Below are 27206 nucleotides of genomic sequence, written 5' to 3'. Positions count from 1 at the left end.
TGATACATCCAGTCTCAGTGCTGGTAGAGAAGCTGTATGAAACCATCTTATTTAAACGATCTGCTATTTTTTTACCATAAGTAGGTTGTACACACAAAGTAGTGCCTATTTCACACACACACACACACACACACACACACACACACACACACACACACACACACACACACCACTTGAGTAACCTCTGCACCGGTATATTCTGATGTCAGTACTATACACGTAAACAAAATAATAAAATACTCTTGCTTCACACAGACTGTATATAATTTTTATGCATCAACTAACTTGTTCTCTTTCCTTTCAGGTTTGTGAAGTGAATGGCGTTGTTGGACCTGGATCAGTGAATGGTAAATATACAACCTAACAAATGTACACGGGAATCTTGTGAAAAAAAATGATGAAATGATATGCAAAAGAATGTTCATATCGACAATAAAGATACAAAAAAAAAAAAAAAATAATAGATCACCATCATCATCATCATTATTATTTTTATTATTATTATTATTATTATTATTATTACTGCTATCATCATTCTTATGGTAAAACATTATTTCTTTGTGGCGTTAGTAACTGCAATAACGATGCAATACTTCTGGTTCGTCGTCATAAACTATTACGAAACACACACACACACACACACACACACACACACACACACACACACACACACACACATACAATTTACGTGAACCTCGGCCTGACCAGACGAGTCTTTTAATTTAGTCCCACCTTCTAACCATCATATTCCCTTAAGGATAGATACTGTGTATGCAACTGGAGGGGTTTGATACAGCCAAAGTCAACCCCTCTAGTATGACAGATCTTTTCTAAGCTGTATAAATCGTCTGGTATCAGGCAGAGTCAAGTATTTTGGACTTCACCCGAATTCAGTGGGTTTGAGTGGTATGGTGTCTGTTTATAACTCTTGCTACCCCGTCTATTTATTATGCTACCCCAGACGATTTCATTCAGCCTAGGAAAGATCTCGTACTGGTGGGTGCTAAAGAAGAATGTGTTTAACCCAACCAAGTTTCTGCTAAAAAAAAAAAAAAAAAAAAAAAAAATTGAGTTAATAAGGACAAGACAAAATTATTGGAAAAAGAAATATCACTTGTTGAACGAATTAAACCTTTCATACAGTCTAAGAAAAAATAATACTTACGGAACAAATTAGTCCTTTCCTATTGTCTTAAATTAACTTCACCACAACCAGGGATCCCTCGTAAGCTGAACAAAAACATCTAACGTACGAAAAATGTAAAAAAAGTTAACATCAGATATACTTCTCGTTAGGCAAGGGTTCCATATGGCCTTCCTTAATTTCTTGACTACCACAGAGTCTTCCTAAGATGTTAAAAAACCGTCTTACGTTAGAAGGAATTAGATATAAAAGATTCTTCCTACCAAAATGAGGAGGCACTTCTCTCCGCATAGTCAAGGATATTTTTTTTTTTTTATTAATAAGAGCAAGTTGGCTGCACCTTTCTGTTTCTCTCTCATTCACCCCCTCCCTCTCTCTCTCTCTCTCTCTCTCTCTCTCTCTCTCTCTCTCTCTCTCTCTCACTTCCACCTCTTCCTCTCTCCTTTTCTCTCTCACTTCCCCCTCTTCCTCTCTCCCTTTCTCACTTCCCCCTCTTCCTGTCCCCTATGACTCTCACTTCCCCTCTTCCTCTCCACTTTCTGTCTCATATCCCCCTCTTCCTCTCTCCCTTTCTCTCTCACTTCCCCTTCTTCCTCTCCACCTTTCTCCCTAACTTCCCCTCTTTCTCTCCCCCTTTCTCTCTCACTTCTCCTCTTCTTCTCCCACTTTCTCTCTCTCACTCCCCCCTCTTCCTCTCTCCTTTTTTCTCTCACTCTCCCCTCTCCCCCTCCGCTGTTTTCTCCCCTCCCTTCCCCTGGTCTCTTGCATCCCCTGAATATTGTAGTCTCTCTCTCTCTCTCTCTCTCTTGCATCCCCTGAATACTGTAGCCCCCCCCCCTCTCTCTCTCTCTCTCTCTCTCTCTCTCTCTCTCCCCAGACCTTTTTCACCCCCTAAATATTGTAGCCGACGGCCGGAATGCTTAGCCGGATGGGATGGAATTCGGCCGGATGCGAGTGTGTGGGGAAGGGGGACGGGGTGGATGGGAGGTGAATTTTGCATGCCTAGGAAACACAGGAGGAATGGTGATGTGGAGTGGGTATGAGCGAGGCTTGATTAGTTCATGGCCAAGGGAATTATTTACAGGTGTAGGTGAGATGCAAGAAAATATAACCACCACCACCACCACAACCAACACCACCACCAACAACAACAGAGACAAGAACAACAAAGACGAAGATGACGACGACAGGACTTTTTTTACCCCTATTCCCTCTCCCCCCCCCCAAAAAAAAAAAAATGTGATGGTAAGAACAACTCCTCGGTTTCAAGGGGTTAATATCTTATATAACAAGACGATTTTCTTCTGCTTCACCGTTTACCTGGTGCCATTGTCAACATTACAACTTAAACAGATCATTATTTATTTATTTGCTTTAGCACATCAGTACATAAGATTATTTTTTTTTATTTACATTATTCTTGAGCATCATTATTTTATGATGCTTTTGGTACCTGGTTTGCCGTCTTTGATATTAACACTCTCAGGCTCCTTTGATTCTCAGCAGCCTTAAATCTCTGGCGTTAGCTGAGAATGAATACCAATGTTACCCAAACCATGAGTAAGTTAATTAGGTTCTTATGATTTTAAGCTCAATAGTCAAATAACGGGAACAATACTAGACTTATTCCGAGCATGAAAGGGTTAATTGTTAGTATGAAGACTCAGATTCCTATGATACAGCTTTATAAAAATCGTCCTTACTGGGAACACAAATACCAAGACTTCTTCCGCCCACGAAAGGGTTAATTTATCAGCATCAACACCGACGGCAGTATTCTCTTGCGGTCTGGAAGCTTACTAACACCTCTTCCTTACCGGTTTATTTTTTATTCTGCTTCGTTACTATATTCTTGTGCGTTAGTCATGCAATCTATACCGATATTAAAAAGATACACAAAAATTAAGCTGCTGATGGGTAGTCTGGAAAACAAATCGATAAGGAAGAGGTGTTAGGGAACCTCCTTACCCCGTGACAATATAGGGCTATAACACTAGGCTTAAAATCACCTCGCATTTAGCATAACAATTATTCCGACCACAGGTGAAGTTTTGATCCAATTTATGCACTCCTTTTTCGAACTCCCCCCCCCCTCCAAGTCAGACAATATTATTTACCATCGAAATCTTCCCCCTTCCCCCCCAAAAAAAAAAAATAAGCTAGGTACACAAATTTCTGCGCCCAATTGTACCCTGGCCATTTTAAGAAGTACTAAAGAAAACCCACACGTAAGCAACAACACAAAGGCCACAAAATTTCTACACACGTTTTGTTGTGGGTTGTTTGAATGTGGGTTTTTATCTTGGAGGGGTGACACACACACACACACACACACACACACACACACACACACACACACACACACACTCTCTCTCTCTCTCTCTCTCTCTCTCTCTCTCTAAGGCCTTACATTTTCACGCAGCTGTTTTCAGGGAATATTCGAAACGTCTTTTTTTTTTTTTTTTTTATGGAGAGCTAAGGAGGCGTGACTCTCTCTCTCTCTCTCTCTCTCTCTCTCTCTCTCTCTCTCTCTCTCTCTCTCTCTCTCTCTCTCTCTCATTCAGGCTGGTACTGGATAGGGACGCCTTCACGTGGTGGCTCCACTGCCGGTAAAGAACAGGTGTGGGAGGAAATTAAGCTGGGAAAATACGCAGGAAGGAGGGAAACGGTAGGAAAGCTTGTGTGTGTGTGTGTGTGTGTGTGTGTGTGTGTGTGTGTGTGTGTGTGTGTGTGTGAAAAATTTACCTGAAGATTCTCTGGCCCATCCTGAGATTTTCCAGGCGATACCCACCAGAATCTTGGGGTAAAAGTTAAGGTGGCGCAGGAGAGGCTAAGGACTAAGCAGGAAAATGGTAGGAAAAACTAGGACAAACAGGGGATAAGGAAAGGTACATGGAAATTACAGGAAAACTTGGATACGGCGAGAAAATTAGGAAAAAGATAAAACAATAGGGAAGGTGCAGGATAAGGCAGGGGATGTGTGTGTGTGTGTGTGTGTGTGTGTGTGTGTGTGTGTGTGTGTGTGTGTGTGTGTGTGTGTGTGTGTGTGTGTGTGTAGGGAGAATGAGGAAGGAAACTGGGAACGTGTAGGGGAAACGATGAAAGATGCAGGAAAAGACAGGACAAGCCTAGGAAAATAACCCATAGTGGGGGGAGGACAAGGAAAATACCCCAAAAAAGATAAGGAAAAAAATATTGAAAAAAGTGGCTTCTTATCACGGGGATTTTTTTTTTTTTTTTTTTGAGCGGCATCTTGTAAGAAAACTGGCAGAAGTTCCCAGGGTCTTGAGAATTTCCAGAAGCTAACCATCAGTGTATAAGGTTAAAACTCGAGGTGGTGAAGAGGAAACAAGAGAGACAGTAGGGAGGAGTAGGAGGTGGGAACAGGAGAGAGGCAGGAACACTGTAGAAAAAGTAGGATAATTGGTAGTAGTAGTAGTAGTTAGGAAGGGGTAGGGTAAAGGTTGGAAAAGTTGGGGAGGGAAGACTTAGGAAAGAAGGTAAAAACAGAGGGGAAACTGGGAAAAAGGAGAGGTGTGTGGGGGAAAATGGGGAAACGCCAGGGAACGGGTGAGCTTAGGAATGTGCGCGTAACAGGGGAATGGAGGGAAAGTACAAGATGCAGGAAAAACTACAGGAAAATTACTAGGGATAGTGGGGGATACTAGGGACAGTTGGGGGAAGAACTGGGGAATGTTTGGGGAACAGTAAATGACTTCAGAGTAGCTCCAGAATTATGAAGGTGAAAAGTGGGGAAAAGTGCAGGGAAAGGGAAGGAAAATAAGGAAAGTGTGGGGGAAAAGATAGGAAAATAGGGAAAGTGTAGGAGGAAAAGTAGGAAAGTAGGGAGGGTGGGGAAAATAAATGGAGAAACTATGTGTTGTGATATGAAAAAGTAAATAAGGAAGCAATTAAAGAAGTCGACGAGGCGAACAAACAAAATAAGGGATATGTAAAAACAATGGGGACAAAAGAATAAATCAGCAAGTGAAGGATAAATAAGATTTAACGAATTTACCAAGGGAAATAAGGAAGTAATCAAGTGAGTAAAGGGATAAAATAAAGCAATAAATAAGAGGTAACTGGAAAACTGCAGGAGCTAAATAAGGAAGTAAAGTAGGAAATAAAGGCGCAGGTAAAAAGGGGAGTAAGCACATGGATAAATAAAGAAGTGAAAGTACAAAGGAGAGTAAGTAAAGAAGTACATAGAGGAGAAAGAAAAGAAATGAGCCGCATCGAACACAAGGACACAGAATTACCTAAAGTTCCGGGTATGGAAATTTTAGCTGAAGAGTGAGAGAGAGAGAGAGAGAGAGAGAGAGAGAGAGAGACAGGGGGGGGGGGACGCACACAGAGCATCGCTAGATCAGAGTGAAGGCTGTTTGGTGGGTTTTACATCAGAGGGTATGGGGGATAATCAAATCACCCTCCCCCTCTCTCTCTCTCTCTCTCTCTCTCTCTCGTCTGTGTGTGTGTGTGTGTGTGTGTGTGTGTGTGTGTGTGTGTGTGTGTGTGTGTGTGTGTGTGTGTGTGTGTGTTCATGCTATCATCCTTGATACTATCTTCCTTCTATTCTCTCCTTCGTCATCCTCCATTCCTTTTCCTCATGCCCCTCCCTTCTCTCCTCCCTCCTTCTTTCTTTCTCTTCTCCATATCTCCCTCTCCCTCTCATTCTCCCTCCTCTCCTCGACTCAAACTCTCCCCCTCCTAATCCTCCCTCCTTTTTCCTCCTCTCCCTCTCATCCTCCCTCCTCTCCTCTCTCCCTTCCTCGTCTCCATCTCTCCCCATCCTAATCCTCCCTCTTTTTTCCTCCTCTCCCTCTCCTCCCCTCCCCCTCCTTGTACCTCTACTAAACAAACCAATAAATCCTAAATCAGGGAAAACACACGATCAATGGATTTACAGACTGGAATCCATTGAGCCGGAATTTTGGCTCCCCTAAATTTGGCCACACACACATTTCCAGATCTTTGGGTACGGAAATAAGCCTTGAAATTCGAAGTAGTTACATTATTTTTTCCTGTGCAATTCGGACCTGTTACATTATTTTTTTTCCTGTGCAATTCAGGGTAGTTACATTACTTTTTCCTGTGCAATTCGGGGTAGTTACATTAATTTTTCCTGTGCAATTCGTAGTTACATTAATTTTTCCTGTGCATTTCGCGGTAGTTACATTAATTTTTCCTGTGCAATTCGGAGTAATTACATTATTGTTTTCTGTGCAATTCGTAGTTACATTAATTTTTCCTGCGCAATTCGGAGTAGTTACATTATTTTTTACTATGCAATTCGCAGTAGTTACTTTATTTTTTACTGTACAATTCGGAGTAGTTACATTATTTTTTCCAGTACAATTCGCTGTAGTTACAATAATTTTCCTGTGAATTTCGGAGTAGTTACATTATTTTTCCTGTGCGTTTCGGAGTAGTTACATCTTTTTTTTCCTGTGCCTCAAATGCCAACTCAATTATGGATTCAGAATAATACTAATAAGCTTCTGTATCTCAGTTCACATTAAGTCCACTGCAGAACCGGACTTTTTCCACCCGAGGGAGAGTGATGGCCAGAATTAACCTTTTCCCCTGCTAGCAAAGTACGAATGGGGAAGGGGTGTCAGCAGAAAGAGCGTGTCTAAGAGAAATCGTGTAATGGCTATGTCTGTGGGTGTAAGAGTCTGTAGGCCTTTACGTTATAGGCAGAACTAAGGGTGAAATGAACGGATCTCAAATATGGCTCTCGGTTAATTTTTTTTTTTCTGTAAGGACAATTTTGCGAGCATCTGGCCTTTGGTTCCTTCTTCCTTAAAAAAAGAAAAAAAAATGACGTACTCCAACACCTACTTTAAATGACTGCCGCGTTGTAAGCTCGAACCCTTGACTTGGCGAATATGTATGAGGAGATGAGTACGTCCCCACAATTATCTTCCCAAATTCTGACTAATACACTGTGGGAAAAATCGAACCATCTGAAAAACGCACTGGCGGTGATAAGGTTTTCATTGTATTTCGCCCATTGTAAAATATCTTCAGACGGAACTGGGAAGATAGTTATTTCTTTTACTGAGGAGCCTGGAGCAATATTTTCACCGACAATCCTAAACCAATATTGTGTTCAGCCTTCCTTATATCTTATTCCAACCCCGATGTCAAGTGTGACTCTTCCTTCTCATACTCTCTCTCTCTCTCTCTCTCTCTAATTCGTACTGCTATCATGTAAAAACAGTTCATGCAGCACCTTTCACTGCCTCATCCAGCGAAGTGTCTGAGAACTTCTGCTCATGCATGTAAATCAAGCTCTGGAATACTTTAGCGTTTACACAGTCTAAACAAAACTAGATCGATACTTTTTCTTTTTTGCTGTATTCTGCAACGAACTTTAATTACTATTTTAACAATACTCATTTACGATTTCAAAATAATTCTAATAAACTGCAGTCACATCTAAACGAAGGAATCATGAAAATTTTGGAAGATTGACGTAAAACTTTTCGCTTTACATCTGACTTCTCTCTTATCAATTTCATTTCGGTACTACTGCATTACCAATTAATATACGGTTTCAAAATACTACAGTATGTTCCTAGATTTCATTATACAACCTCTTAAAATCTGGATGCATAATCTCTTCTTGGACATGGACAGGAGTAAATGGGAAAATGAAGGCGAAGAAACTGAATAAGACTAAAAGGTGAATGAGTAAAAGAGGGAACTGATTTGGAGTTTACGAGGAAAATGAAAGAGTACTCGTAAAGGGGACAATGAATGAGTAAAAGGGAATATGAATGAGTAAAAGGGAAAATGAACGAGTAAAGGGGAAAATAAATGAATAAAAGAGGAAATGAATGAAAGAAGAAACTGAGAATACGGGAACATGAATAAAAGAGAAGATAAATAGGAGTGAAAGGGACAATGAATAAAAGGAGAAACTGAATAAACACAAAATGAATAAAAGGGGAAACAGAATAGGAGTAAAGGGGAAAACTGAATACAAGTTATATGGGAAACAGGATAAGAATAAAAGAGGAAACAGGATAAGAATAAAGGGGGAAACAGGATAAGAATAAAGGGGGAAACAGGATAAGAGTAAAATAGGAAACACAATAAGAGTAATGGGGGACTCTGGATAATTAAGAAAAACTGAGGAGGAAAATGAATGAGAGTAAAGAAGGAAAGTGAAAATATGTAAAAAGGGGAAAGCTAAATAAGAGTCATAGGGGAAACTGTCCTCCCGTTCTGTGTCGTACAAGCAATGAGGCTACTTGCGACTTAAGTGCTGGGGGGTGAAATTGCCATATATTAACACCAACACAAGATGGGATGGTCGTGAGTGTGGGGGGATGGAAGTCTGAGGGGGAAGGAGGGAGGATGCGAGAGGGGTTGGGGAGAGTGCAAAGGGGAAGGGAGGGTATAAGAGGGGCTGGGAAGTATGTGGAGGGTGGGGAGAGCGAGAGGGGCTAGGGAGAGTGCGAAGGGGGAAGGGAAAGTAAATGCAATAAAGGGAAAAGGAGGAGGGTGCACTGGGCGTGGGGGAGAATATGAAGGGATAGGGGAGAATACGATGGGATGGGGAGAGTGCAAGTGGATGGGAGAAAGTCAGAGGTGTGTGTGGATGAGTGCGAGGGAGGGGGAGAGACAATGGGTGGGGGAGAGTGGGAGTGGGGAGACTTTAAGAGAGAGGAGTGGATGGGGTGTGAGGGCGGTTTTCAATGTTCCTGTTGTCTTCCTTTTTTAGTATCTTTTTTACGACAAGCAGGGAATTCGTTTGTGGCATTCCGTCTACCCTATCACCCGGGGGTATGTGGAGGAAGTGGAGGGAAAAAAGTGGAGAGAAAATAAGAAATGGAGTGAACATACGAAGACGAAGAAGTGTGTAGTTAAATAGGACATGAGGAAATGGAAGGTAAGAAGGATATACAGAAGAATGGAAAGAAAGGTTGGAAAATAAAAGAAAGATATTAAGGAGGAAAACAAACGTATGCTAAATGCTTAGAAGAGTGAAGACTGAAAAAATTAAACTGGAAATAAGATACTAAGGATATAAAGGAGGAAAGGAATATAGGAAGGATGCAGAGGAAAATGGAGAGAAAATGATGACTGGAGACCACAAATACTTAAAAGGGGAAAAGAATATAAGGATTTAAAGGAAGGCAAAGATGAAAAAATGAGGATAAACAGAGATATGAAAGGAAGTAGAGACAGGAAGGAGTAAGAAGACGGAAAAAAGGTAAGGCAGAAAGAAAAGGTAAAAAAGAAAACAAATGGATGAGAGATGTGAGACGTCGAGGTGTGGGGAGAAGAAAAAGTGAAGGAAATACAAGGAAAAGAAAGAACGAGAATAAAACAAAGGTAGTTATGATGGAAAGTCGATGAAAAAAAAGAGAGAGAAGGATGGAAAGGTAAAATATGCCAAAAATCAGATGGAAAACAGTGGAAGGAAGAAATGAAGGAAGGAAGGGAATAATAACACAATGCAGGATGTGAAGACAAAAAAAAACGAAGGAAGTGTGGAGAAGACAGGCAAGTGAAGAAAGAAACTGAAGAAGTTGGAATGATATGAAGGGAAGAACCAATCAGAAGTAAATGGACTACGAGAAGGAATGAGGAAGAGGAAAAATGAGTGAATGACAGGTTTTAGTATTGAGACACTGGATGGAAAACAAGAATGACACAAAGGTACATAAAAGGCAGACGAAACAAGAGATGGAAATTTTGGGAATATGAGAAGATGGTGGCAGAGAAGGGAATATAGAAAAGTTACTTGAAAATGGCAGAGATGGGAGTATAGAAAAGTTACTTGAAAACACGAACTGGAAAGAAGAAAATCAGAAGAAAGGAAGGTATAAGACGACGAGTGAAAAGACGACGAAACAGAACGCTGCTGAAGAAAATATAAAACACTGATATTATGCTAAGTCATAATACGTGAGTCTCTCCTAACCTTAGAAAAAAAAAAAAAAAAAAGATTAGCAGTGGAAAGAATAAGCCTAAAAAAAAAAATCCCTAACTTCATGAGGCGAAAAAAAGAAAAAATCCCTAACTTCATGGGATGAAAAGAAAAATCCCTAACATCATGGGATTAAAAGTCCCTAACTTCAAGGGGTGAAAAAAGAAAAAAAATCCCTAACTTCATGGGGTTAAAGAAAAATCCCTAACGTCATGGGGTGAAAAGAAAAAAATCCCAAACCTCATGAGCTTAAAAGAAAAATCCCTAACTTCATGGGGTTAAAAGAAAAATCCCTAACTTCATGGGGTTAAAAGAAAAATCCCTAACTTCATGGGGTTAAAAGAAAAAATCCCTAACTTCATAGGGTGAAAAAAGAAAAAATTCCTAACTTCATGGGGTCAAAAGAAAAATCCCTAACGTCATGGGGTTAAAAGAAAAATCCCTAACTTCATAGGGTGAAAAAAATCCCTAACTTCATGGGGTGAAAAAAATCCCTAACTTCACGGGGTTATATATGTCATGATGATACTAATTTAAATAAAGCAATATTGTTTAAAAATACATATTAAGGTGAACGAATATAATTAACTTGTAAACTCCCGTAAATTAGTAAAGATAAATTACGAATCATTAAGGGAAGAAATAAATATTCTCTCTCTCTCTCTCTCTGGTAATTTTTTCTCCCCTTCCACTTGCTGGTAATTTCTTCATAAATATTCACAGGGTAATGGTCCAGATTTTTTTTTCTTTTCTTTCTTTACCGTCAATCGATTCTGGACACATAGGCCTAACTCGTCTCTGAGGGATAATAGCTCACTCGCATGCTACACACACACACACACACACACACACACACACACACACACACACCTTTCTGAGTACCTTTAAAAATATATATAACTTAAATCACAAATGCTTCAACCAGTCACTACTAATAAAGTCACAAGGGCACTATGGCACAACTAGATTATACTCAGGCAAAACTAGCCACACCTAGGGTCCTGGGGGGAATCTAATGCAGGGCTAGAATATCGAACCTAGATTTCATTATTGATTAAGTCAATATTAGTACCATCTCATTTTAATAGTAATATAATTGTAAAGATATAACTAATCCCCTATTTGCTCTTCTCCTGTCTACTCCCTTCTCTTCTCCTTTTTTTTAATGTTTTTTTTTTTATTTCCTGTGCTTCATTATTATTCTACTCGTCCTTACGTTCTCTTTGTTACTTCCTCTTCCTCTTCCATCAACATCTCTTCTCCTCTCCCTTCATCTCCTCTTCTCCTTTTCCTTCCTCTTCCCTCCTCTTCATCTTTTCACATTTTCTTATTCCATGTATTTTTTTTTTTTATTATTATACTCGTCTTTTCATTATCCTTATTTTTCCACCTTCCTCTTCCACCATCGTCATCTTTTCTCCTCTCCCATCCTCTCCCTTCCTGTTTTCCCCATTTCATACTTTTTTCTTAAATTTCATGCATTTTATAATCATTCAACTCGTCTTTTTATTACCTGTATATTTTTTTACCTTCCTCATCAATCATCATCTTTCCTCTCCCTTCCTCCTCTCTCCCCCTCTTCCTTCCTCTTTTCCCATTTTCATTTTTTTAATATGTCATATATTTCCTTAATGTTCAACTCATCTTTTTATTATATTTATTTCTTCACCTTCTTCTTCAACCATCATCTCTCCCTTCCTCCTCTCTCCCCTTTTTTCGTCCTCTCCCTTCTAATCCTATTTTCATTTTTTTAATAAGACATGTACTTCCTCATTCAACTCATCTTTTTAATATTTTCATTTCAATATCCTCTTTAATCATCATCTCTCCTCACCCTTCCTCTTCCCCTCGTCTGATATGTCTCCTTCATTCCCACACTAATGTCATTTTCCCTCATTCCTCTGGCTATCTTATTCTCTCTCGTCTTCCTCTCCCTCCTCCATCTCTCCTGGGTGCAATTCTTCTTGGTTTTTATTTTCTTCTTTTGTCAATTAGTCATTTCTTTCTATTTGCTGCACTGATTTTCACTCGTACGCTCAAACTGCCTGGATCTCTCTCTCTCTCTCTCTCTCTCTCTCTCTCTCTCTCTCTCTCTCTCTCTCTCTCTCTCTCTCTACCATATCACTTGCAAATAGAGTTAGTGCAAGCTCACCCTTCACTTCCCATAATACCGTCTCCCCTTCCCTCTTAATTTTCTTCTTGCTTTCTCCACCCCGACCAATCTCTCCCAGCGCTCCTTCCCTTTCCCTTCCGAGACTCAAATCACATCAGTTTCCCCTTCCCCCAATCAATGCCGCATCTTCTTCCTTCCTTGTTGCTGGCCAAGTTATATTTCTTCTTTTTCCTTTCTATTATCTTTCTCTTTACTTATCTTCCTCCCCTGCTTATCACGCCTTCAGTTAATTTCCTTTATTCAGTTACTGCATTATCACAACTATCATCTTACTCTTCTCTTTTCATGTTCTCCTCCAATCATAAAATTATCTCAAGCCTTATATTCTTACGCTTTTCCTTTTTCATGCTTCCCACCTGTATTATCGTTTTTATCAACCAATTTCTCTTATCCAATCGTTATATTATCTCAACTTTTTTTATCCTAAATGATGTCGCATCGTTTTCCTAGTTACCTGATAATAAAGATCTCTCCTTAAGCCTTTTTATTATTTTTATTAATCCTCTGTAGTCCTTTTTACTTTTTTAAAAATCCTTTGCAGTACGTCTTCATCTAATTTCCCCCATTCCCTATCAATCCCAGTAAAATCCCTTCCCAATCACCAGCAATTTCCTCCCTATTTCCGGTCTGCTCTACCTAATCTTTCAGTATCTTTGTCATTCAGTTGCTACTTGTATAACTCCCCTTTTCGTAACTTTTTAGCCTCTGTATTTTCCCTTCGCTCTTTACATTTCTATTCCTTCAGCTTCGTCTACCTCAACCAACCAACTTCTTTTTTCTTAGAGGCCTGTCAATTCTAATCTATTACGAGTATCAACCGCTACCTCAATCAATCAATTTCTTTCTTCTCAGTAGCTTGCCATTCTGATCTAATCTTCAATCAATAAATTTCTTAGTAGCTTCCCAATTCAGAATTTTTCTCTTTCTACTCCTTTATCGCCAATCAGTTTCCTCTCCCACTCATTTAATTATTCCTTAAACACTACCGTAGGCTATTCATTCTATTCTCTCTTATTCATTCTCAATCGCCTATCTAAGTAGCCAAATTTCATTCTCATCATATCGCCAAATACTTACTTTCTCCCATTCATTCTTTGATCCCTTACACACTCACTCTCAATCACGACCTACGTATACAGCTTCCATTCTCATCTTATCGCCTATCTTCCTCTCTCTATCCCATTCATTCATTCTATTATTCCTTACACATACTCGTTCTCCAGCGCCACCTCAGGAAAAGCGTCCGGTAGTAGCAAGAGTAAAAAATGCGAGTCTTTCATCTCCTTAAACAAAATCGTCAATCGGTAGAAAAATATTTAAAATTCCAGTGTACAGCCCAATTTATGCTCTTTTCATAAATCATTTCCTCTCTCGCCAACTAAGCTTCGGTGTCTGCACTTTTCCTCTCTCTCTTTTCTCTCCATTATTCTTTCTTCTTTATATGGCATTTTCTTCCTCTCTTCTCTTTCCATTTTTTTTTCTCGTCGTTACTTGGCATTTTCCCGCCTCTCTTTTCCCTCCATCTTTCATCCTTCCCTCCTTCCTTCCTTGGCATTTTTCTCCCTCTCCTCTCTCTCCATTTTTCGTTCTTCCTTCCGTGGCATTTTTCTCCCCCATTTTTCTCCCTGCTTCTTACTCCCTTATTTTAACCTTGGCATATTCCTCCCACTCTTCTTTCTCCATTTCTCTCTCTTCTTTATCCGTCCTTGACACTACTCCTTTTTCTCACTCCACGCTTCTCTCTTCCTTACTCGTCCTTCCTACCTTGGCATTCTCTCTCTCTCTCTCTCTCTCTCCGGATTCCCCAACAAAGCTAAGGTTTCCCTGACAGATACGACCATTTCCCTACCACAAGAAAAATCCAATTCTTTACCCCCTCTTCATAAAGGGGAAGAGAGAGAGAGAGAGAGGGGAGGGGGAAAGCATTATTTGTATGAAAAAAGAATAACTGAAAGAAAATAATCATCGCGCTGGAGGGGTTAAACAATTAAACTAAGTGAAAAAAGGGTTTATAAGAAACTGGAATGATGATGCATAAGGTCGTCATCATCATCATCATCATCATCATCATCATCACCACCACCACAACCATCATCATCATCATCATCATCATCACCACCACCACCGCCATCACCACCATCATCATCATCATCATCATCATCATCATCATCATCATCATCATCATCACCACCACCACCACAACAACAACCATCATCATCATCATCATCCAGATCTCTTCCCCCACCGAACGATAGAGTAATAAGAAAAATCGAACTGAAATGATTAGAAAATAAAAGATTATTATTTTCTTAGAAACTGAAATAACAGCAGGAATAAAATAAAAACAGAAGTTATTTATACGACGTTATTTATACGTAATAAATACGAAAAATGACGCAAACAACGACGCGAGAGGGTTAAGAGCCAGGTGAAAAAAGGAAAAAGATGAAAGGAGAAAGATGAGGGTACTTCAGAGATAAGAAGGGGTGATAATGGAAGAGGAAAGGAGGGGAGAAGAAAGCCAGGAATAAGGAGAGGGAGGGAGAAGTGAGGGAGAAGAGAGGGGGGGGAGGAGGGAGACGAGAGAGAGAGAGGGGGAGGGAAGGAGGGAGAAGAGAGGGAGAGGGGAAGGGAGGGAACGAGGGAGGGGAAGGGAGGGAACGAGGGAGTTAGAGGTTTTGAGGGAAAGGAGGGAGGGAAGGAGGGAGGGAGTTATGCCTGAGGGATGGATGGAGAGGTTTGAGGGAGAGGAACGGAGGATGGAAGAAAAGGAAAAGAAAATGGTGAGAAAAAATGACAGAAAACGGGTACCGACAAGAAAGGGAGTGGAAAGGAAAGTGGGGGAGTTGAGATGGAGGGCAAGGAGGGAGGAGAGGATTCGAGAGGCGAAGGAGAGAAAAGTCTGAAGGGCGAGAGTTGAAGGGAGAGAATGGAATGAGGAAGAAAGAAGAAAAGGGAGGTAAATGAAAGGGAAGGGGAGGAGGTAGGGAGAGGGAAGCAAGTAAAGGATAGGAATGATTTGGAAAGAGGGAGGGAAGGGGATGGAAAGGGTGGGAGGAAAAGAGAGGTTCGGAGGGAAGGAAGGAGAGTAGGGAGGGACAGAAAGAGACAAGGGAGGGAGAGAAGGAGGTAAACGATAACGAAATGAAGCGAAAATGATATATAGAAGGAGAAATGAAAAACAGATGAAAGAATGAAAATGATGAGAGGAGAATGATGACAGTGCTTCAGAGATAAGGTGATAATCGAAGGGGAAAGGGAGGGAGGAAGAATGGGAAGGGTTTGGAGAGACGGAGGGGGAGGCAGGATGGGGGTAGGTGCTGGAGAGAGAGAGAAAAATAGTAGAAGGCGAAGAGACAAAATGAAAAGAAGGGAGCAAAATGAAAGAGCAAAGTAAGAAGAGAAAGTGAAAGAAATGTGGAAAAGGAAAAGGTGAAGAGGATAAGGAGGGAGAAAGAAAGAAGAGGAAGGGGCATAGGAAAGGAGAAGAAAGGAAGGATAGAAGAGAGGAGGAGAGAGAGAGGTAAGGAGACAGAACGAGAGAGAATGCAAGGAAAGAGAGAAAAGCCTGGGAAGAGAAAGCAATGGGGGAAAAAATAAAGGAGACAGAAAGAAGAGAGAGAAATGGAAGGCGGGTGAAATAGGGTATAGAGACAGGGAAGAAAATAGGGAAGCGACGAAGGGAGAAGAAGAGCAAGAAACCAATGAATGATGGAAGATAGGAGGATGAAAAAGAACAGGACAGAGAGAGAGAGAGAGAGAGAGAGAGAGACTAGGAAAGGAAGACGAGTAAAGGAGGGAAGGGGAGTGGAAGGATGATGATGCATCTGTGATGAAGAGGGGTGAGAATCGATGGGGGAGAGGAAATGGGGCGAGAGGGAGGAGGAGGAGCAGGAGGAGAGAGAGAGAGAGAGAGAGAGAGAGAGAGAGAGAGAGAGAGAGAGAGAGAGAGAGAGAGAGAATCAAAATTACTCTTCTAATGTATATTACGTGAAAAACTATGGAAGATAAATATGGAAGTAGCTATGATAAAAGAAACGAGAATAATTTGATAAGAAGTTAGAGATTTGACTACGTGACAATGATGATGATGATGATGATGATGATGATGATGATGATGATGATGAGGAGGAGGAGGAGGAGGAGGTTGATGGTTATGATGGTGGTGGTGTTAGTGATGATGATGATGATGATGGTGTTGGTGCTGGCGGTGATAATGATGATGATGATGATGATGATGATTTCATGATGATGACGAGGAGAAGGAGGTTGATGCTTATGACAGTGGTGATGGTGTTGGTGGTGGGTGATGATGATGATGACAGTGTACAGAGCATAACAAAGGAGAGGAAACTCACAAAAGACCTACAGAGGCGGTGTGAAAGGAGTCCGGAGGCTTATTATATGAGGGGCGGGAAGAAAGATTTGAGTGTGTGAGGGTGGAGAACAGAATTATGAGGCTTGTTTGTGGAAGAGATAAAGAAATAAAAGAAAGAAAATAGAAAAAGGCTAAAATGTGTAAGAGGGAAGACAGAGAAATGATTGTTGGAAAGAAAGCAGTAAGAGAGAGAGGAATAAAAAATGGATGTGTATTAAGTGAGGAACAGACACTAAGAAGAATTCGAGAGGACCACTAAAAAGAGAGTCAGAGAAGAGAGAACACACAGAAAAATGTACGTGTGTTAAAGTGAGGCACAGACACAGAAAGACAGCTATCGAAAGACTGACAAAAGGAGGGTAACTCTGAAAAGACTAAGAGGAACGGTGAGAAAATGGGGACCGGAAAATTATTATCGCGGAGAAAGAGGAAGGATCTGAGTAAGTGTGGGTGGGGTATAGAAATATGAGGCGTCCTTTGTGAGGGAGATTAACCCTTTCATCTTCAGGGCAACTCTAGTAGTCTATTTCAGGTAATGTTAAGCTATATATTTTGCTGAGTGTGTCGTACTGCCCTAAGTGATACTGAGAGACTGACAAATGACAAATGAGAGAGGACGATTGGTGTGTGTGTGTGTGTGTGTGTGTGTGTGTGTGTGTGTGTGTGTGTGTGTGTGTGTGTGTGTGTGTGTTAAGGGTAAGGATGGATAAAACAGGGAGGTTACGCTGCCCAGCTATATACACATTACTCACTCGCTTTCTTATCCCCAGAAAGATGAGAAAGAACGTCTGCCTGCAGTCCACCGGGTTTGACATCCACATAAACTTGGGGCCACCACAACCACCACCATAACCACTATCACCACCATAACCACTATCACCACCATAACCACTATCACCACCATAATAACAATCACCACCATAACAACCATCGCCACCAAAACCCCCATCACTACTACCGTCACCATCAAAACCACCACCCCAACTATCACCACCATCACCACTACCATCACCAACACCACAACCACAACCATCACCAACACCACCACGACCACCACAAAAACAAAAAACATAAGTACAGGTGGGAGGGCCAGGAGGAAAAAAAAAACTGAAAATCTAAGAGTGAAAGAAAAGAAAAAGAGGGAGTGAATGACCAGGTAAGAGACCCCAGGTGTGCGATTTGGGGGTCTGGAGAGAGTAATATATGAAAGAGGGTCCGGGAGATAATGTAAAAGACTGAGGATGGAAGATTTGGGATGGGAAGGGAAAATATGATGATGTGGATGGAGTGAACTTGGATTCCGCAAAGACCCCCTGATGAGAAGTGAGGAGTGAGACTTGAGGAGGATAAATTTGGGAGAAATGATGAGAGGGAGAGAAAGAGAGAGGAGGGAAGGAGATTGTAAGGAGAAGGTGAGGCTGTAAGGTGAGGGAGAGACTGGAGGGAGAGGGAGAGACTGTAAAAGGAGGGAGAGGGAGAGACTGTAAAGGGAGGGAGAGGAAGAGACTGTAAGGGGTTGGGAGAGGAAGAGACTATAAGGGGAGGGAGAGACTGGAGGAGAGGAAGTGACTGTAAGAGGAGGAAGAGGGAGAGACTGTAAAGGGTAGGAGAGGTAGAGGCACATGAGGGAAGGGAGGGAGGAAAAATAAAACAGGGAAGAGGAGGTTAAGTGAAGGAATGGGACTTGGAGTGGATATATGTGTGTGTGTGTGTGTGTGTGTGTGTGTGTGTGTGTGTGTGTGTGTGTGTGTGTGTGTGTGTGAGGGGAAGGGAGAGTCTGGGGGGTTGTGAAAGAGGGAGGGTAGGGAGAAGAGGGGAAGGGAGAGTCTGAGGGGTTGTGAAAGAGGGAGGGTAGGGAGAAGAGAGCAAGGGAGTAGAAGTGCGTGAATCAAGGGAGGGGGTGGATGGGGAAGTTGCAGACGGACAAGAGGGTGTGGAGGGGAGAAAGGGGGTGGTGGTAACAAAGGGGAGCGAGAGAGAGAGAGAGAGACAGAGACAGAGACAGAGACAGAGAGAGAGAGAATGATTCAGCAAGGAGGGGGGAGGTAGTATAAGGAGGTAAAGTAATGGATGCTAAGGGGTTGGGGGGAATAAGGGACCACAATGTTAGGTACTAAGAAGGAGGAGGAGAGGGAGAGAGAGAATGTGTTGAGAGAGAGAAGTGGAAGGGGAGAAAGAAAAAGGAAGGGGTAAGGGGATGTGTGGGAGAGGAGAGAGGGAAGGGGGAAGGCACTGAAGTAAGGAAGGAAGTGAAGTGAAAGTGACGGGGGGGGGGAGAAGGGGAAGGGGAGAAAGACAAGGGGAACGAAGGGAGGTGAGAGTGAGGGGGAAGGTGAAGATGGGTGTGGGGAGAGAGGAAAACGAGGGGAGTGGGGAAAAGGAAGTGCGAGGGAAAAGGAAAATGTGGGAGAAAAAGGAGGAAATGTGAGAGAAACCTGAACAAAAGGAGAAAAGATGGGATGGGAAGGAATTGAGGTGGGGGAGGAGGGAGGGAAGAAATGTACAGTGTGGAGGAGGAGGAGGAGGAGGAGGAGGAGGAGGAGGAGGAGGAGGAGGAGGAGGAGGAGGAGGAGGAGGAGGAGGAGGAGGAGGAGGAGGAGGAGGAGGAGGAGGAGGAGGAGGATTACACAGGATTACACAGGAAAGCAAACAGCAACAGACCTTATGGTCCTTTCGAGGCTGCTTGTTAGAGAAAACTATGACTACAAGATCTAACTCTACATGTTGAAGGATAAGGATAGGAAAGCAAGAAGGCTCCCCCCACCACCAAACCCTCCAGGAAAAAGTGAGAAAAACCACCATGCAGCATGGAAAAACTGACATGGAAATTTTATAGGAAACACTGGAAAGGAAAAGTCACATTCTATAATACTTTATCTATAAGCTACCCGATAGAGTAACCTGAAAGAGAAAGTAAACAAATAAAATAATAGTTACGGCATGACATTATAAACCAGTTACATTGAGTTAATGGGAAGTCTGTGGACATAACGTGGAAGCTACACACTGCACAGTGTGGATGTTTAGGGGTGGTGCAGCAGCCTTGCCTGGCGCTTTTAAGGTAGGCAGCAGTCAATCAGGCCCTAGCTCCGTTTGCTCCACTGAGACAAGGAACTCTCCCATGTGGGACAAGTACACAAGTTTCATCCTGAAGCAGTGACCCCTGGTACATTAAAAAAATCCCGATGGTGATCACTTGACTAACAGGGACCCTCAGTGATCCACAGCCCATCACAGGTCGAAAGTAAGAGTAGTGACCGTTAACTCAGGGTTATCTGTGCAGCTCCTAATCTGTGCTTATATTGCTTTCTTTGCGCTGGGGAGACTGAAAAGTATATAGGACGAGTGTCTTAGATGAAAGGGGACTGCACAGTGCACAGTGTGGATGTGCAATGCACAGAGTGGATGTTTAGGGGTGGTGCGGCAACCTTCCCTGGCGCTTTTTAGGTAGGCAGCAGTCAATCAGGCAATAGCTCCGTTCACTCCACTGAGACAAGGAACTCTCCCATGTGGGACAGTACACAAGTTTCATCCTGAAGCAGTGACCCCTGGTACATTAAAAAAATCCCGATGAGGAGGTGGAGGAGGAGGAGGAGGAGGAGGAGGAGGAGGGCTATGTGGAATGAGGAGAAAATGAGCAACAATTAAGATAAAGATAATAATTGAGAATATAAAGGGTGAGTCAGTGAAGAAGACGTCTGAAGAGGGAATGGGGAAAAGAACAAAAGACTAAAGAAAAAATGTAAAAAAAAAAAAAAAGAAGACAAAAGGAGGGAAGCTACGCAAGACGAGAAGGATGAGGGAGGGAGGGAGGGAGGGAGAAAGGGGGAGGGGGAGGGAGAGGAAAAACTCAAGATGTCTCCTTGCCCTCAATTCTGTAGCTCACTTTATCACAGACCTCCCCCTCATCTCCCCCCCCCATGGTCCTCTTCTTCTCTCTTCCCTCTCCCCACTTGCCGCCTCCCCTCCTATCTTTCATCTCCACTCTCCAACTCTCTCCTTCCTCCTCCCTCCCCCCTTCCCCTTCCTCCTCTTCACTTTCGTCACCACTTTTCACTCCTCCCTCCTCTTCCCTCATCCACCCTCTACCTCCTCCCTTCCTCTATCCCCCTTCCTCCATCTCCTCCTCTGTCTAACATCACAGTTCTCTCTCCCCCCCCTCTCTCTCTCTCTCCATTTACTTCTCTCCTCTTTTTTTACTCCTCTCCATTCACCTCTTCGCCTTAATATCTCCACAATCTTCCCTCTCTCTCAGTTCCCTTTATTCACCCCCATCCTCTCCCTCTCCTCACCCCCCACCCTCCTCTTTCTTCCCATTCCATTCCTCTCCTTTCTCACTTTCTGTCTCACTCTTTCCCTTCCACCCTGTTTCCCTTCCTTCTTTTTTCAGTTCCCTTCTCTTCATCCTCTCCCCCTCTCCATCCCTTTCCTCCCTTCTCCACATTTTTTTGTTAGCCTCTCTCTCTCTCTCTCTCTCTCTCTCTCTCTCTCTCTCTCTCTCTCTCTCTCTCTTTTCCCCCTCCTAACCCACTTCTAATCTAACCTACCCTTCCTCTTACCCTTCCCTTCTCACCTTCCTCCTCTTTTCTCCCTCCCCTTCCCACCTTGCTCCTCTTCCTCCCAGTCTTAACTTCCTCCTCCTCTCTCCCCCCTGTCTCACCTTCCTCCTCCTCCTCTCCCCCTCCTCATCTTCCTCCTCTTCTCCCTCTCTCCCCTCTGTAACTCTCAGCACCCCATTCCATCTCTCCAAGCCTTCCACTTTTTCTCTCCTTGTCTTTCTTCTTTCCATCACTTCTGTCGTTTCCAGTTTTCCCTCTTCAAGTCTCCCTCCCTCTTTCACCCTTCCCTTCAAGTCCCCCCTTCTCTCTCTCTCTCTCTCTCTCTCTCTCATCCATTTACCTTTAAAGTTTGCCTCTCGTCTGTGCTCGTCCGTCTGTTTGTTTGTTTGTTTACCTTTGCACGGGAGGCAGGTCGTTCTGTCACCTGCTGTCTCATAACTTTTACCTGTGGGAGTTTGTCTGTCTCTATTTATTTTCTTTGTAAATTTATGCATATTTGTTCATTATATCTCTCGGTATGCCCGTGTTTATCTATCTACGTGTGTTTCTTTTTTGGTCTATCTATCTGTCTATATTTTCTTTGTCGGTCTGTCTATACGTATGGCTCTGTATGTGCGTCTATCTTTTAATGTCTTTGTCCTGCTTTTTATCGTCTTGTATGTGCCCTTTTCGCTTATATGTAATCTATGTCTACCTATACCCTTATGTTCTTTGTATTTTAGTGTATTCTCCGCCTACCTGAATGTGTATAGCTGTCTTTCTATTAATATCTGACCTTTCTATCAGTGTGTCCGTCTGTCTGTTTCTCTTCTTCTTCCTATTACTGTCTTTATTATAATTTAGACGGATAATTTACTCTCAATAGCAACACGACTGTCCTTACTCTAATACCCTCTCAGTATATCACGTATGTATGACGTATAAATATGTTCGGGGGAAAAAAGGTAATACATTTGCTGAAGGTCTATATGGATTTAGAAGTGTAGTTTGTTCACCTGAAACTGGCTTATATTCCCGTCCTTTTACCTGCTTATTTCACGTACCTCAAAGGCAGAAAAAAAAAAGAAGATAATGGTGGGGCTCTACATAACTTTCATGCATTTATTCTTAACTAGCGCCATGGTCTCTTGTTAAGTCTTTCGTTAAAACCAAGAATCCACGAGTGACACATTCCAATTTCAGAGCAAATAAAGGAACAGTATTTGCTAGGTGGAGGAGAAAAGGTTACCTATGATAAAAAAAAATTATGGCTTGCAGTCTGTACCATCCATGTTAAATATATAGTTGTTATTTTCGCTTTAAAAACTATATATCTCATGTTTCTTGTCGCTCTCATACTTCAAGCATTAAAATTATACCTGTAAGAGTTTAAGATAGATGTCCGTTGTGTGTGTGTGTGTGTGTGTGTGATACTTCTACCATATAAACTAATTCTGTAAGATTCTAAAATATTTCTGTGTGTGTGTGTGTGTGTGTGTGTGTGTGTGTGTGTGTGTGTGTGTGTGTGTGTGTGTGTTAGCCCTCAGCCAAATTTACGCCAGGATAGTGTCAGTTTGCACAAGATCCATAATACATCAGTGGTAGCGGTGGTTAAGTGTGATAATGGTGGTGGTTGTGGTGATGGATGGTGACTGATGATGATGATGGGCAATTAAGTCAAAATAGCCTCCCTAATAGCCCAAGCAGAGCCACGTGTAATAAACCCCCTCTAGGTCTGTAATATCTGTAATAACTCGCACCATTCTGTACCCCAATTTCACCTTAACAGCATCATCCTTACCTGCCACAAAAGTAATTACATGACATTTTCAAACCGCGTATTTTGTTTTATTTGATACAATTTTGACCACTTTACGACTGACCACTGATATACGATTTACGCTATTTACGACTGACTACCGATATACGACTTACGCTATTTACGACTGACTACCGATATACGATTTACGCTATTTACGACTGAAAATCGATATGTGATTTACGCTATTTACGACTGACTACCGATATACGATTTACGCTTTTTACGACTGACTACCGGTATACGACTTCAGCCGCTTTACGACTGAAGGGGTAAATGAAGGCTACAACCCCTCCAATTCAATATCGTAAACTGAATAAAATCGTCTGAAATCAAAATAAAATCAATATGGTGTCCTCAGGCTGAAAGGGGCTTAAAACCCTCAACCTACACTTTCTAAAATGCAATTACTTAAGATTACAGCGTAGTGCCTTCATACCTTTAATTACTTGTATATGCAGGTAAGTAGTCCGTGTCAGAATGGCGTGGGAAAATGAAGTGTGTGTGTGTGTGTGTGTGTGTGTGTGTGTGTGTGTGTGTGTGTGTGTGTGTGTGTGTGTGTGTGTGTGTGTATGAAATTCCAGCCAGCAATATATTCAGGCTATCAGCGTACGTGTACAACTAAACAAAGATCACAGAATGTATAGATCCATCTGACTCTATAAAACACAGTATAGAGTCTGGTTATTTCTCTATAATATGGATACTCAACCTTTTCAAAAGAATGAGAGAACCTAATACTCAAAAAAAATCCTGGAGGACTGCACTAGATATAAAAGGCGAGGAACAACGTAATAAGTTATATTAATTAAATAATAAAATGTTCGTAAAATCATGCATGTTTTCTTTTCATGGTATAAAATTAATGTTCAAACGATGAGAACAATAACATTAAGTCCATATCCTCTTCAGTTCACTATTCCTTCCCAGTTATTTAATCTAGGCCCAAACGGGAATGCTAAATAAGATCCATTATATTCTACCCAAGACATCTGCAATCCACACTATTCTTCAGTGCAACAGGAATACTGAAAAGACGAGAGCCATTATTTTCTACCCATGACCTCTGCATTTCACTTTATTTCTTCGCGGTTACAAAATCAAGGGACAAGTTTCACAGTACATAAGATCAAAAAAAGTGTGAAACATTGCATACTATTCCAAACTCGAACTTGGTCTAAAACTTCCATCTCTCCATCGTGATTCTGTAGCAATAGATGAACACCAAAATATAATGCTAGTTAAGATGACGTGCAATGGAAGGGAATAGCACTGACCTTTTCTGCCACTGAGTAACGTGAAATAAATTGCAAGAAGGACGAAAATCTGGGCCAAATTAAGGTAAAAATCACCTAAACTTGGCCCAGACTTTTGTCCTGTTGGTTATTTAACGTAGCTCTGTGGCAGAACAAGCCAATACTGTGGGTATACATCTTTAGCACTTCTCCGTGACTAGGATCATATCTTAAGTTTTAATTTCAAGCTACAACTCAGAATTCATGATGGAGAGAGAGCAGTCTGAGGCTTAGACAGAATAAAATGGGTAATATGAATACAACTGGATATTTGATTTTAGGAAAACGAATATGGCTCTACATCCGTACCACACCACATCTCCGTGACTAGCATCATATTCTAGTGCTAATTTCTTGTTACACCTCTGGCATTCAGGATGGAGAGAAAGCAGGCTGAGGCTAGTTTGAGGAAAATGGGTATAATCATTATCTGAGTTTAAGAAAAAAAATGTAAAATATGGACTTACTTGCGGGAGGGGGACGAAGTGTTAGTGGCCCATTCGTCGTTCTACAGGCCACTGATCCATGGTGAATAACCATTCTGAAAAGCACAAGAAATACCATTATTAAATTTCTGTGCGTGACAGAAATAAATGGAGAGAAATTGTGAATGAATAAGTGATGACGCAGCCCTGAGGGGATATTCTCCCGCATTTGGTCTGATCAGCTAGTCAGGTCAGGTGCGGGTAAGGGGATGGGTCTGTTATGATGTGGCAGGGGTAAACCAGTTCTGCTGTCGGGCCCTGCTGTGGATGTCACTGCTTGCATTGCGCAGTTGACCCTTGTGCGGTGTGATGCGGTGAGGATCTGTCCGTTCTCCCCTTTGGGGCTAAGATGCGAATGAATGTGTTTGAATGGATGAGTAAATGGAGAGTGAGTCGTCCTGTCTCGGCTACCTCCCTTTCCTTGGGGGAAGCAGCCTAGGTATATAGATAGATAGATAGAAATTTCAAACCAAGCTCTCGGGGAAGAAAACATTCCAAAAAGGTCCAGACACTAGATTTTAAAAGAATCTCCTCAAGTTATTCTACTGATACTCTAAAAGGGCCAAGACAATTACCAGATTATAAAACATGCACCTAACATTAGCCTATTATTCAGAATGGGCAAGGATCTCCAACTAGATCATAAAACACGCTCCAAACTCCACTCAACTGCCGTTCTGAAAAGGAAAAGTTCATGTTGATATTAAAACATGCTCCTGCTTTTGTCTCGTGCTATTCTCAAAGGGGAAAAAAACACACTAGTATCAGGTTTTAAAACACACTCCTGGAAGAAAGTATGTTATAATTTTCTACACTTTAATAATAAGCCTTTCAGAGGACCCTAATATACAGCACCGGTTAAAAAAAAAAAAAAAGTGATCTTTACAACCCACTGTTTTGTCTTCGTTTATGTTTGTTTGTCTCTCATCCCTGCTTGCTTGTCTCTCTCAACCGGATTAAAGAGAACTTAATAAGGTTACCTTAAAAGTTCTTTCATCATAAAATGAGGTGACTTTATTTGTTAAGCACACTTGAGTAGGTACATAAAACTTCAGAACACCTACTTAAGCTAATTAAAACACCAAACACTAGCCACGAATTAATCAGCAGTAGAGGCAAACAACCATTAATTCAAACATGTCCCACAAGAAAAACGGGGGGGAGGGGGGGAAGCCACATGTTCGCACGGCACGAAAGTTTCCCACCTTTAGAGGGTCCAAAAAATACTGAGTCAAAACTGCTATGTGCGACCTGCTGATTAAAATTTGTTTTGGAGAGGGTGAGCGTGAGGGAGGCTAACACTCTTATTAATCTTGGCTTCTTTGTTTTGGGGGCTAATTGAGTCACCAATATTTTTCGTGAATTTTACTCTCAATGTGCCTGGGTAAGTAGTTTTTATCTTCTTTATTAGTCTCAAGTCTCTTATTACTCTGGCGGAGCTGAATGTGTAGGGAACTGTGTAGAATCCTGACCGAACCTACCCCTGCCAATAAGTGCGAAAAAATAAGTGTGCAAAGGTAGGCTCTCTCTTGATTATTAGTACAGTAGCCTACAACACCTCCATACTTGCTGCAAATCTACAGTTCCCCACATACACTGTCTAAACTGCGTGTGTGTGTGTGTGTGTGTGTGTGTGTGTGTGTGTGAATCTGAATGACTATGGGGCTTCCTATTGTTACTTCAAGACGTTTTTATCAATCTTTTGGGATGCCTTGAAGTGAAAAGGTTATTCAAAGCAATATCTAACTCCCACAGTCCGAAAAGTCTCTCTTACACTGAATAAAATGGTGAGAAGGTAGGAAGAACGCAACATTATACATCATCGAACTGAAGAGAAAGATCAGTTCTGGATATACAAACGTTAAGGTAACACGAATAATCATTAAAAATTTTAAATCTGATATCTCTCTGCTGAATGTGTGTGTGTGTGTGTGTGTGTGTGTGTGTGAGAGAGAGAGAGAGAGAATAAACAAGATTACACCACCCACGTGTCTGCGAAATGTTACCACTTTTCAAGGCAATGATTAGAGTTAGAATTGTTAGTCTGGTTAGCCAAAGACGATGTTAATTTAGCACAGTAGTAAAACTCGAGTTAGGGAAAGAAATAATCGCATTACATTTATCTCCAGTAAGGACGTGAGCCCCATATTCTTTCCATTGATTTATATTATTTTCCTTGTTTATCCTCCTCTTCCTCCTCCTCCTCCTCCTCATCATCATCATCATCTCCTCCTCCTCCTCATCATCATCATCATCATCTCCTCCTCCTCCTCCTCCTCATCATCATCATCATCATCGCTCTGGAAATCATTTTGGATCCATCCTAAATGACGTATTATTAATCACACGGCGTCTTTTCCCGCGAAGCTTGAAATCTACATCATTCCCTCTTTCTTAGTTCCTACCCTCTCTAATACAAAGACGACGTCC

The sequence above is a fragment of the Coenobita brevimanus genome, chromosome 16 (assembly GCF_032717465.1).
Source record: "Coenobita brevimanus isolate Jiangsu-jjx chromosome 16, ASM3271746v2, whole genome shotgun sequence".
NCBI lineage: Eukaryota > Metazoa > Arthropoda > Malacostraca > Decapoda > Coenobitidae > Coenobita > Coenobita brevimanus.
The sequence above is the reverse complement of the archived record's forward strand: the minus strand, read 5'-3'. Positions refer to the sequence as shown.